The following is an 11,698-nucleotide window of genomic DNA, read 5'->3' on the forward strand; positions in this document are numbered from 1 at the left end:
AAATGCCAACACCGATAGAAATGCCTAATATCGGCCCGCCGATATATCGGTCGGGCTCTAGAGCAGATGCACAAACACACTGGATCACACTTCACCCAAAAAATTCACATCCTGTCTTTTTAACACACAGAAAAAAAGCATGGTGCTTTCCGTTAGCCCTGCCCCGGTCGAGCCTGGCCCACAGCTGAACTACTGACGTCACAGAGAGAGAGAGAGAGAGAGAGTGACTCGAGGAGGAGGGCCGCCGTGCTGCTGGAAAAATCGGTATGCCCTCAGCTGAGTGTGTGTAAGTGTGTGTGAGTGTGTGTACATGCAGGAGTGTAAGCTTGGCGGCGGGCCAAAGCCCTGAGCTCAGCATTCTGTAATGCACTTCCTCTCTCTGTGTCTGTGCTTCACAGCTTGCATAATACAGCTCTGTGCACCGCATAGCAACCAAACTTAACTCCTTCACTTCCAACAGCAGAACACTGGTGAGTCTGCAAACTTCACCGAGTTACATGTTGAAACTTTTCAAAAGACTTTTTTTTTAAATACCACACAGAATGCCCGTTTGTACCCATTTATCAATCATACTGGCCAACGTAGAGCAGCAAAAATTATTGGATGAATCAATTAGTTGTCAACTGTTAAATTAAATCGGCAAGTGTTTTTGAGCATAGATTAAAATCGGTTCGAGTCATTTTTTAAGAAGGAAAAAAAGCTAAATATTGTCTGATTGTAGTTCCTAAATTGTGAATATCTTCTACTTTCTTCCTTCCTCTGTGACAGTAAACTGAATTTCTTTGAGTTGTGGACAAAACAAGACATTAGGAGGACGCCATCTTGGGCTTTGGAAAACACTGGTCCACATTTTCCCAATTTTCTGACATTTTATGGAGCTCAATGGTGTTTTAAGCCCCCCCAACGTCTTCTTCCAACGTCTGCAACAGTTGACTTTAAAAAGGTACCTAACCCTAACCACAACCCTAACCACACCCATTGCCTAATCCTTGTGCATTCAGGTAGCACTGCCTGGAAATAGACGTTGGGGGCTTAAAACACCAAAAAAACCTTTATAGATCAAACAACTAATCGATTAATCTGGAAACTAAGCCACAGTTATATAATGAAAATAATCGTTAGATGCAGCCCTTGACGAAAGTATGACAGTATGATGGAAAACCACATTTATTTACTACATAAGGGCCAGATGGTTTGTTACCCTGAACCATCTGAGAAGCTGTTATTGGAAACTGTTCGGAAAAGGGCATGTGATTGGATGAACCACCTGTCGATCACGGCCGCCATATTTGGACGCTGAATGGTTTGGTCACAAACGCTTTTATGTTGAAAAGCCTGACAAGATGTTTTTTTGTGTGATATGTGATCACGGGATTCTCGTGAGAAGCTGCCATGCAAGGTCAGTACGTCCCAGTAGTACATAACAATAAATCCTAATAAAATAATTAGTAGGGCTGCACGATTCAGAAAATTTCACGATTGGATTCCTATTTTTTTAGGCTCACAATTCAACTCAATATCAATTTTATTTTAATAACTTATTTATTGTATTCCGTGTTGCCGAGAGTTAGATTGAAACCAATCTCATGTCTATCCATTAAATATGAAGCTGGAAATTTGGTGAAGAAACTACTTTCTATGCTCTTTTTTTTTTTAGACTTTTCAAGACCTGCAGATTACTCTGAATACACTCGCCTGGAAACAAAGGTTTAACACTTCACTCCCAATTAAGCCCGAGGTAGTCGACTTAAGCCGTCTCTATAGGATTAAGTAAGGAGGGGAAAAACAAGTGTGAAAGAGCAGTATCTCAGCTCCCTGCAGAGGTCAGCCTGAGGAGACCTTCAGACGGGCTGTGTGCCCACTAAAGCTGTGGCTGCAGGGGGTCATTCTCAGCTATGTGGCCAAAGCCTTCATTTAACTCTCAGCACACCAGAGCCAGACCCCCCCCCCCCCACACACACAACACACACACACACACACCACACACACACCACACACACACACACCACACCCCGCCTCCTTCACACACCAGTCAGCCATTCAGGCAGCTCAGCCCCCAAAGCTGGCCAGTCAGGCGTGAGGGCCCGTTCAGACCAGTAAAAGCAATCCGGCGATTTTCCACAGGGTGGTGCGGTGGTGGGCGGGGAGGGGGGGGTGTCACTGAAACGGACCATTTTGTGTGACGTCCTGTCGTGTTTTTTGACCCCCCCCAATGTAGTACAAGGAGACTTCATATTTGACTATTATCGTTTTCTGTCCAATTGTTTATAGATGTCAACATGTCTGACCAGGAAACAGTCAGCTGTAGTTCTTGTAGCAGTGATAGGGGCAGTGATATTTCTGGTTTACTCTATGGCCCCAAAACGGACTCACAAGTCTTATAAGCCCCGTCCCCCCCCGTCCCCCCCAACACATGCACTAGCCCGATTCAAGATGAAGGGGAAGACTTGAGTTTCTGCCTGACGACTGCCCGAACGTGAACCTTTACTGAGAGGCTCTCAGCCCAGGTGTGGTTTGTGTGTGTACTTCTGGTGACAATGGGGAACCTAATCTGTCATCCGTGGAGATGCAGAGCCGCCTCTGGGGCTGCAGGAAGGAGAAGTAAACAACCAATCAATAGTCACGGTGAGCTGATTACCATCTGTACTTAAAACAACCGGTTCCACATCAGATTCCCATTACACCTTTACCAGTTTATGGAGGTGTGGCTGCTATGCTAGTGCTAACTGGTTTTAGTAATGCTTGTAGGAGGAAATATTAAAGGGTAATTTCATTTAATATTTTCAACATGGACCCTATTTCCCCATGCACTGGTGTCTAAGTGAACAAAAACCTTTAACCTTGGACAGGCTCAGATTATTATTCTCAGTGTCTTACAAAATTATGGAAAGGATCCTTATAGAGACAGATATTTTTGTTAAAGAGTAAGATCCTTTTTGTTTAACATGAAACGGCTCCAAAAGGGAAATTACTGTAAAACAAGGTTGGAAAAAAACAAAGTTACCCTTTAAAAAGAGAATCAGGCTGAAACGTTTGTCTGCCCATTGATTGGATCATGCCACCGCCATGGGAACTGATACCAGATATGTAAAAAGAAAAGAGAAAAGCCAACTGACTGACTATTTGCGAACTGTTAGCAGCCAAAGCTAAGCTCAGCAGAGCATGTCAAGCTTTGGTCAACTGGGTCCATAGCCAGCAGCTAACCAGGAAATGGAAAAGGGGGGTTTAAGAGTGTGTGTGTGTGTGTGTGTGTGTGTGTGTGTGTGTGTGTGTGTGTGTGTTTTGTGTTGGTGGTGGGTGTGTGTTGTGTTACCGAGATGCAGGCTCAAAATTAGGTCAATTAAGATTGAGTTAAGGGTCAATCTGTGTCCCTCTTAGGCAATCGCCAAAAACTCCTACAGTATGAGCATACTGTACATACATATCAATGCTCTCCTGATACCTGTGTGTGTGTGTGTGTGTGTGTGTGTGTGTGTGTGTGTGGTTTTTTGTGGTGTGTGTGTGTGCGTGTGTGTGTAGGTGTGTGTCCATAAATACGCTTGGCACTAATCATTTTAGACAGTAATTTAGCCAGTCATCTGCTCCTTCCTGCGATCCAATCTGCTGCTTCTGAAACAGATCTGTGGAAATAACAAACTGCACCGAAATACAACATGGAGGAAGGAGTCCTCCTCGACCGAGCCGACTGAAATTCCTCAGCTCGGTCAGACAAACGAGAGGCACCCTTTACAACACGTGAGACATTGCAAACGGTCTCGTCACACAGACAAGAAAATGACTCCTCGACAAGCCGAGGTCTTACAGCGTCCATTTCAACGGCCCGTCTGGCCTGCAGCGAGCTCCGGGAGAAAACTAGAAACTCTTTAAAAAAAAGCGCCACCGCACTCAAAGAATGAGTGGATGTGTCTGTGAGAGCAGAGAGAGAGAAAGATGGGCCTTTTAACAACCACCTCTCAGTGGCTTTTATCAGAGCAGATAGTGGTGGCAGAGCATGACTCAATTACTGAAACAACTACCAAAGCACTCAGAGACGTTTCCCTCGTCTAGGACTGGATTATAAATTTATTTATTATTATCGATTCATCTGCTGATTATTTTCCTGATTATTTAATTCATTTTTAGGTTCATAACATGTCTAAAAAATAGTGAGAAACGCTTGTTATAACTTCCCACAACTCAACTTAAGGCTGGGCAATATGGAGAAAATCTAAATTTACAATGTATTTGAGCACATACCTGGATATCAAAAAAACACTTCAGCATAGAGCTGGGCAATATATAGATATATCAATATCGTGATATAAGACTAGATATTGTCTTAGATTTGGATAATGTAATATTGTAATATGGCATATGGCTTTTTAAAGGCTGCTTTACAGTAAAGTGATGTCATTTTCTGAACTTGTCAGACTGTTGTAACTGTTCCATTATTTGCCTTTACTCACTTAGTCATTATATCCACATTATTTGTAATTATTTATCAGAAATCTGATTCTGTAAATATTTTGTGAAAGCACCAATAGTCAACACTAAAATATTGTTGTCGATATCAATGTATTTGGTCAAAACTCGCCCGGCCCTACTTCAGTATTACATTAGCCAACATCTTAGACGATATCTAGTCTCATATCAAGATATTCATACAATACTGATATATATTTCCGAGCCCTATTTCAAATGAGGGCTGCAACAAACGGTTATCTTAATTCTGAGTTAATCTGTTGATTATTTTCTTAATTAATCAACTAGTTGTTTGGTCTAGAAAATGTCCGAAAATGGTACAAATGTTTCCTAATGTCCAAGATGACGTCCTCAAATGTCTCGTTTTGTCCACAACTCAAAATATATTCAGTCTACTGTCACAGAGGAGAGAAGAAACCAGAAAATATTCACATTTAATAAGCTGGAATCAAACAAAATGACTCAAATCAATTTCAAAAACAAAGATGTAGTGGACTAGAAGAAACAAATGGAAAAAGTCAAAAGTACCTCAAATTTTTCCTTAAGTTCAGCACTCAAGTAAAAGTATTAATAACTCGGAAAACAACCACCAGTTGACATTCGGCTCCCTGATGGAGGCGGCTCCTCCGTGGAGGATCATGGACACGCAAACATGCAATCGCTCCGGCATATTCACGGCGATGAGTCTTCGCTAAGATAAATAACGGCCATCAGAGGTTTCACAGCAAGCTTCTAAAAAAAGGGACGGGAGACGAGATTTTTCCCTCCCTGTTTTTTCCTCCCTTTTAATAGCATTTGTTTGAGTGCTGTCTGTTCCCAACGTGCTCGGTGAAAGTCATTTGTTTGGCCTCGGAGGACCATCAGCGGGCCGGCCAGTGCCTCTCCTCTCCAAATGCATTTGTTCCCACTCCAGAGACCGCGCTCGGCCTCCACAGAGATCCTCACAGCGCTGCTGCTGCTGCTAATGAGCACAGGAATCCCATGAAGACGCAAATAAAATCTAATAAAAAGCTTTTAGTCTTTGCTTACATGTTGATCTGATCAACGGTCATTACATTGCGAGCGCGTGAACATCCTCTGAATCACGTCCTTTAAAAAGAGAAGTTTGACATTTCTTGCAGAGTTTGATGAGAGGATTAATACCAATGTCTTGTCTATATCTATATGTTATGTTTGTCTGTGGACCAAATTGGTTAAAAATGTCTCGTCTTCACCGTGGGAAAGAGGGAAACGTAATTTCGATCTCATTGTATGTTTTGACATGTGAAGAAATTGACAATAAAGCAGACTTTGACTGTGTTTGTACATTTAATATGAAAGCCAGTTAGCTTAGCTTAGCATGAAGGCTGGAAACTCGACCAGTACCTCTAAAGCTCACTAATTAACATGTTATCTCGCTTGTTTGCAACCCCCCAATAATGTTTATTTATGGTTTTTACGGAGATTATATGCCGGATTATTTCTTGGCCGGGTGCAGCAGTGACTTCCTGTCAGGCTAGCTGTTTCATATTTACTGTACAGACATAAGAGTTGTATTAACGGTCTAATCTAACTCTCGGCAATAAGGCAACATTTTCCTATAATGTTGAACTGCTTCTTTAAATAGCTACAATCGATTAATTTAAGTTTATATAATGTGTTGAGTGCCTTTGATATCTCTGGTAGCATCTACAGGAGCTGAACGGAGAAAAAAAATGAAGATGAAAGTATTCTCAATCCTCTAAATTATTTACATCCCGTCTTTGATCACATCAAAAAAGATTCTGACAAAAATAACTAGGAAGAGCTCGATGTGGGAATAGGCAGCACATGAGTGAGGCAGGCCAACAAAAGGCCGATGGGAGAAGCACAATCTGTGAACTCTGTGGGAACAAATGCATTGGGAGACGTGGGGTCTCTGAGTGGAGCTAACTCAAAGCAACCTGAACGTTGGTGGTGCAACTCCAGCTGTTTCTGCATTTAGTTTTTCCTTTAATGTCCCCGTTTCCCTCCTCTGGATCAGCGCTCGCTCTCTGCTGAGATAATAGCCTCCCCTCTGCATAGCAACTGAAGCTGTGACATAAAAAGGTAGGTGAGTAAAAAGTGCAATGTTTCCCTCAAAATTGGAGTAGAAATAAAAAGCAGCATCCAATTTAAATACTGAAGAAAGGTTAAAAAAAAATACCTCAATAAAAGTAGTGTCAAAAACCCACTTTACTCTACCTGCTCAGTGGCAAAGAGCAGACAGACTCAGTCAGACACTAGCTGGTCAACATAGCGGAGCATTTGGCTGCTAAAGAGACATATTTCCTTCAGGAGTTGGTAGAGTTCAAAAAAAGGAGCCAAAAAGACACAGAATATTAGACTTACATTCATCAGGTGGACTCAAACACGACTCCAAAATGAATGATCATATTAAAATGTAACTGCTCAATGTGTAAAACTTTAGGAAGAAGATATGTGAACTTGTTTCCGGTATCTTTCTATCTTGTAAAACCATTAAATGTGAAGGAGTCAAGCTATAAATGTTAGCCGGGCCTACAGCGCTGAGACTAAATAATAACCGAGGGAGGGAAAACCCGGCAGCACCCACGCACGCACTCACCCACCCACCCACGCACTCACCCACCCACGCACGCACCCACGCACGCACGCACGCACCCACGCACGCACGCACGCAGTTTGACCTTTGGCCAACTGACAACAGTTGCTTCCTTAAGAGCACAGAAAGCTCGAGAAAACCAGAGGGTGTGTGTGTGTGTGTGTGTGTGTGTGTGTGTGTGTGTGTGTGTGTGTGTGTGTGTGTGTGTGTGTGTGTGTGTGTGTGTGTGTGTGTGTGTGTGTGTGTGTGTGTGTGTGTGTTCTCATTTAACTACATTCATGGGGTCCAAAAACTGGGAATGCAGTATACTTGTGGGGTCCAGACAGCTTTGTGGGAACAAAAAAATGCTGGACCCCACAACTTTGAAGGGCTGTTTAAGGGTTAAGACTTGGTTTTAGGATTAGGATTAGAATTAGAATGCATTATGTCAATGGGGGGTCCCCACAGAGATAGTAAGACGCACTGTGTATGTGTGGTGGTGGTGGTGGTTGTGACAGAGGATGGATAGAAACTGCGAGGTAACATAATGACATGTGTCTGTGTGTGTGTGTGTGTGTGTGTGTGTCTGTGTGTGTGTGTGTGTGTGTGTGTGTGTGTGTGTGTGTGTGTGTAATATGACAGTGTTGGCAGTTGAAGCAGCATGTAGGGAGGATGGCAGATAGTTGAACATTGAACTCATATCCGACCATCATAACACCTAGTCACAAAAACTAAAGATGTCTAAATGTTTTCCTTTTTATCACGTCACGCAAAAGCCCCATGCGGCCTGTACCATAAAAACAAGACTTCACAGGTGTTACTGGGTCAACCCTTTCCAGTAAGTTGGTGCATGTCATAGCTTCATATTACCACACTACATTTGCATGCATACATATATAAAAAGTGAGACCAGAGAGGTCATAAAGTCAGAAGCAAAAGGGTTCACTTCCTTCTTAAATTAGAACTCAGGCCAAACCAAAAGTTGTTAACACTGACAGAAACATTTGATATTTTGTACAGGAGAAATCAGACGCAGTATTAATTAAATACTTCATCTTGCTTTTCTTTTCCAGGCCTTTGAGACAAAGTTGGCAAATTTAAAACTAGACATTTCAATGTTTTTTCTCTTCTGTACACCGGAATATCTCAGACCTTTGTCGAGCCATTTCATGGAACATTAACTCTGTTAAATCACAATAATTTGGAAAGTACAAAAAAGAAAATGGAACTCATTTTCCACTTCACTCACATCACACAGCTCACAAAACAGATGATCGTCCGACCTCCGTGTCCAGAGACAGAAAACTCTCTCCCAGCTGTGCAGTGGCATCCTCACATTTGAGGAGCATGAATCATAGAATCTTTAGCATGTTGTACTCCACTGATAGATTATAAAATAATGCTCAATAATTGTCTTTAAAATCAATTAAATCGCTACAGCTCTAACCATGATCCGCTGACTGTGAATAAGTCCACACTTGCAGGATTTTTTTTTTTTTTTTTAAAGGACTTGCTGCTATGACAACACCTCCAGGTAGGTTTAAAGCAGCTTAGAAGAGGAGACATTTGAGGAATCAAATGAAGCATGTGTACGCATGTGTGTGTGTTGAACAACTAGCCCAACCACATAGCCTGGGCTTGTCTTTGTCCGCAGCCCGGTGAGAGAAACGGTTTAACTGTCAACGTAATGTCAGTAAGAGGAAAGAATACTTTCCTACGTCGTCACGGAGGAGGAGGGGCCCCTCGCTGTCACAACAGGATGCAGGCCGCGCCGTATCATGGCAGGGCATCAAAACCAGAATCACACACACCCTCAACCCCCTTTTCTATTTGGGCAAAACTGACGATATAACTTGCTCAACATTTCAAGGAAAGGAAGAGTGACTGGCCTGCAAGATAAACAGTCATCGCTGCTAATCAATCTGCACTCGTTCTCGGTGTCACTTGCCACGCTTTATCTCGTCTCTTCCTGTCCGAGCACCTACAACCGAGCAGCTCTTTTTACCTCACCGCATCTCGTTTACCAGCTGGAGCGGCCTTCCTGTTCAGCTGCCGTGTGATTCGTCATGTCACCTCGCAGTTTCTACCCATCCTCGGTCTCACACACACACACACACACACACACACACACACACACACACACACACACACACACACACACACACACACACACACACACACACACACACACACACACACACACACACACACACACACACACACACACACACACACACACACACGATTATACCAGCTGACTGCTCACACTCACAGATATTAATCTTCCTTCCTCACTCTGCTGATGAATGCAAATGATACCTGTCAGTGGATGGAGAATTGCAAAAAAAAAAAGTAGATTAAATAAAACTTTGGGGTACTTTGCTTGAGTATACCTTTATTTTTGCTACCATATACTTCTACTCCACTAGATTTCAGAGGCTAATATTGTACTTTTTACACATTTTTTACAGCTATAATTACTAGCTACTTTAGAATAGAGTTGAAATGTAGTCGAGTGATGAAAAAAAAAATGATTTATCATTTAATTATTTATTTTTTTTAAAGCAAAAATGCCCCAATAAACGGGACGTTTCCAGATTCAGCGTTCTTTTGTCCTACATTATAGTAAGTTAAATAGTTTGGGTTGGTCGGACAATAACATTTGATGACGTCAGCTTGTTTAGCTCGATTCATGTTGCTTTTGTATGTTTTATGGATTCAAACTAATTAGGCTAATCAAGAAAATATTCTGAAAATTAATAATAATAGTGACATTTCGTGAAGGTTGTGAACCTACTGCCCAATGCCCAACAAGGTATAAATCAAATATTTCCTAAAAACAGCAATGATCACAAAAAAAGTCTCCAAAAGATTCTTGTATCAGTACTTTATCTCTCCCATTAATCATCCCTCAACCCTTCAGATTCATCTCATTACCCTTTGGTTTTGGGAACTTCTGGCCTAAAGTGTCTTACTGTATACAAAGTCGTAAAAGAAGCTCCAGCAGGAGCAGCTACAACTGTAACATGCTGCTCTTACATCAACGCTTAATATCTAATAAAGTCAGAATCAGACTCAGATACTGTGTCAGCCAAAGTACTTTTACATTTGATGTACTTTAAGTACAGTATGCTGCTGATAATGCTTTTACATTAGCAGGACTTTGAATGCAGCGTTTTCTTCTCCCCTCATTTGAAGACAGCGTGCAGCTGCACACGTTCATCTGATCCTCCTTTACCCACCACCACGGCCCCTCCCTGAGCTGCATTAAAGCCCAGAGTCGATACGTTTTTCAAGTCCATCCCGTTTCCATCACATTGACCGACATTGCTCGTCTTTAACAGATGAAAACAATGACTCAACTTGTAGATGCATGCCAGGCATACCCCACAAAACACACCGGATGAGTTTGGCAGGGCTTGTGGGAACTTGTGTGTCTCTGAGGGTGCGAGCGTGCATGTGAGTTTTGAAGAGTGACTGTTTTTTTATTATAAAAAGCAACAGATTATTAAAGTAATTTCCATACGGGCTGCAACAACGATTATCTTCATTATCTAATCCTCTGCCAATTATTTTCTGCATTTAAAAAGGAGCACTCCGCTGATTTTACACATGCAGGTTAGTTTGTTCTTGGAGAAAACTACTCTGTTACATAACGTCTCCTGTGGATCTGGAGGAGGGGGCGTCTGTGAGTAAATAACCCCTGAAGATGTCGTCGTTTGTCACGTTTGAGATTGGGATGGTCCGATACCATTTTCTGCTTCCCAATACCAATTCTGACACCTGAACTTGCGTACTGGCTCATACGAGTACTGATCCAATACCAGAGTTTCATATATTTTATTATGTTTTAACAACTATACTACTATCCCTGTATGGATGTGATTTGATTTCTATCTTTGTTGTCGTGGCTCAGGTTAAACTCTTCGTGAAACATGACCAAACACAAACAATGGATGCCACAGAACTGTCTTTTATTATCCACTTTGACAGTCAGATATAACAGGAAAAAACAAACAAAAACACTACTTTAACGTAAATTTTCATTGTGTTGCAGGCTGGTTCAAAGCTCAGCACGCAGCCGGGCGGGCATGAGACGGGAGGTCTCCAGGCTGCAGCCATACCCGACTCAAATACCTTTCGGGGCCAGATGATTATTGGTGATATTGTGCAAACGACAGCCTTTTTCAAGTCATTTGAGAAGGAAGGAGTGAACGCACGCAAGCTCCCAAAGAGACGGCGGTCTGAGCTTTGGATAACGTTCAGCTGCGGCAGCTTTACCTATTACCTTTTGATCTTATTTGCTAAAATATACAATGACTGGGAAAGCCAAGTGACAAGTCCATAGCAACCAGTTCACAGGTTATATCCCAGTGTGCTTTGTTGAATGGTCTCAATGTTTTATTGTATTATTTCATGTGAATACTAGTTTACTAGAGGAGTAACTTAGTACTTGAAGTAATACAGGAAGTGAGCATTTAGTTCCCATGCTTATGGTGTTTCCACAACAATGTCAGTGAGTTAATCTAGTGACATGGCCGCCAAAACAGTGGAGTGGGATGTGTAAGGTGAGAAGGCAGAGGTTAGTCAAGATGTTGGTCAAGGTTGTATAGAAATAAAAAAACAGTGGCTATCTATACACAAACCAGAACAGAAGGCATCAATAAATTGTTGGAG

The 11,698-nt window shown here is 42.1% G+C and overlaps 1 protein-coding gene across 1 annotated transcript in view; it reads right to left on the bottom strand.

Annotated features, from left to right (window-relative positions):
* Nucleotides 1-11,698, bottom strand: part of zswim6 (zinc finger, SWIM-type containing 6) — a 44,661-nt gene that overhangs the window by 19,436 nt on the left and 13,527 nt on the right. The gene's annotated exons all lie outside the window — the stretch shown is intronic.

Source organism: Etheostoma spectabile, chromosome 16 (assembly GCF_008692095.1).
Source record: "Etheostoma spectabile isolate EspeVRDwgs_2016 chromosome 16, UIUC_Espe_1.0, whole genome shotgun sequence".
Classification (NCBI taxonomy): Eukaryota; Metazoa; Chordata; class Actinopteri; order Perciformes; family Percidae; genus Etheostoma; species Etheostoma spectabile.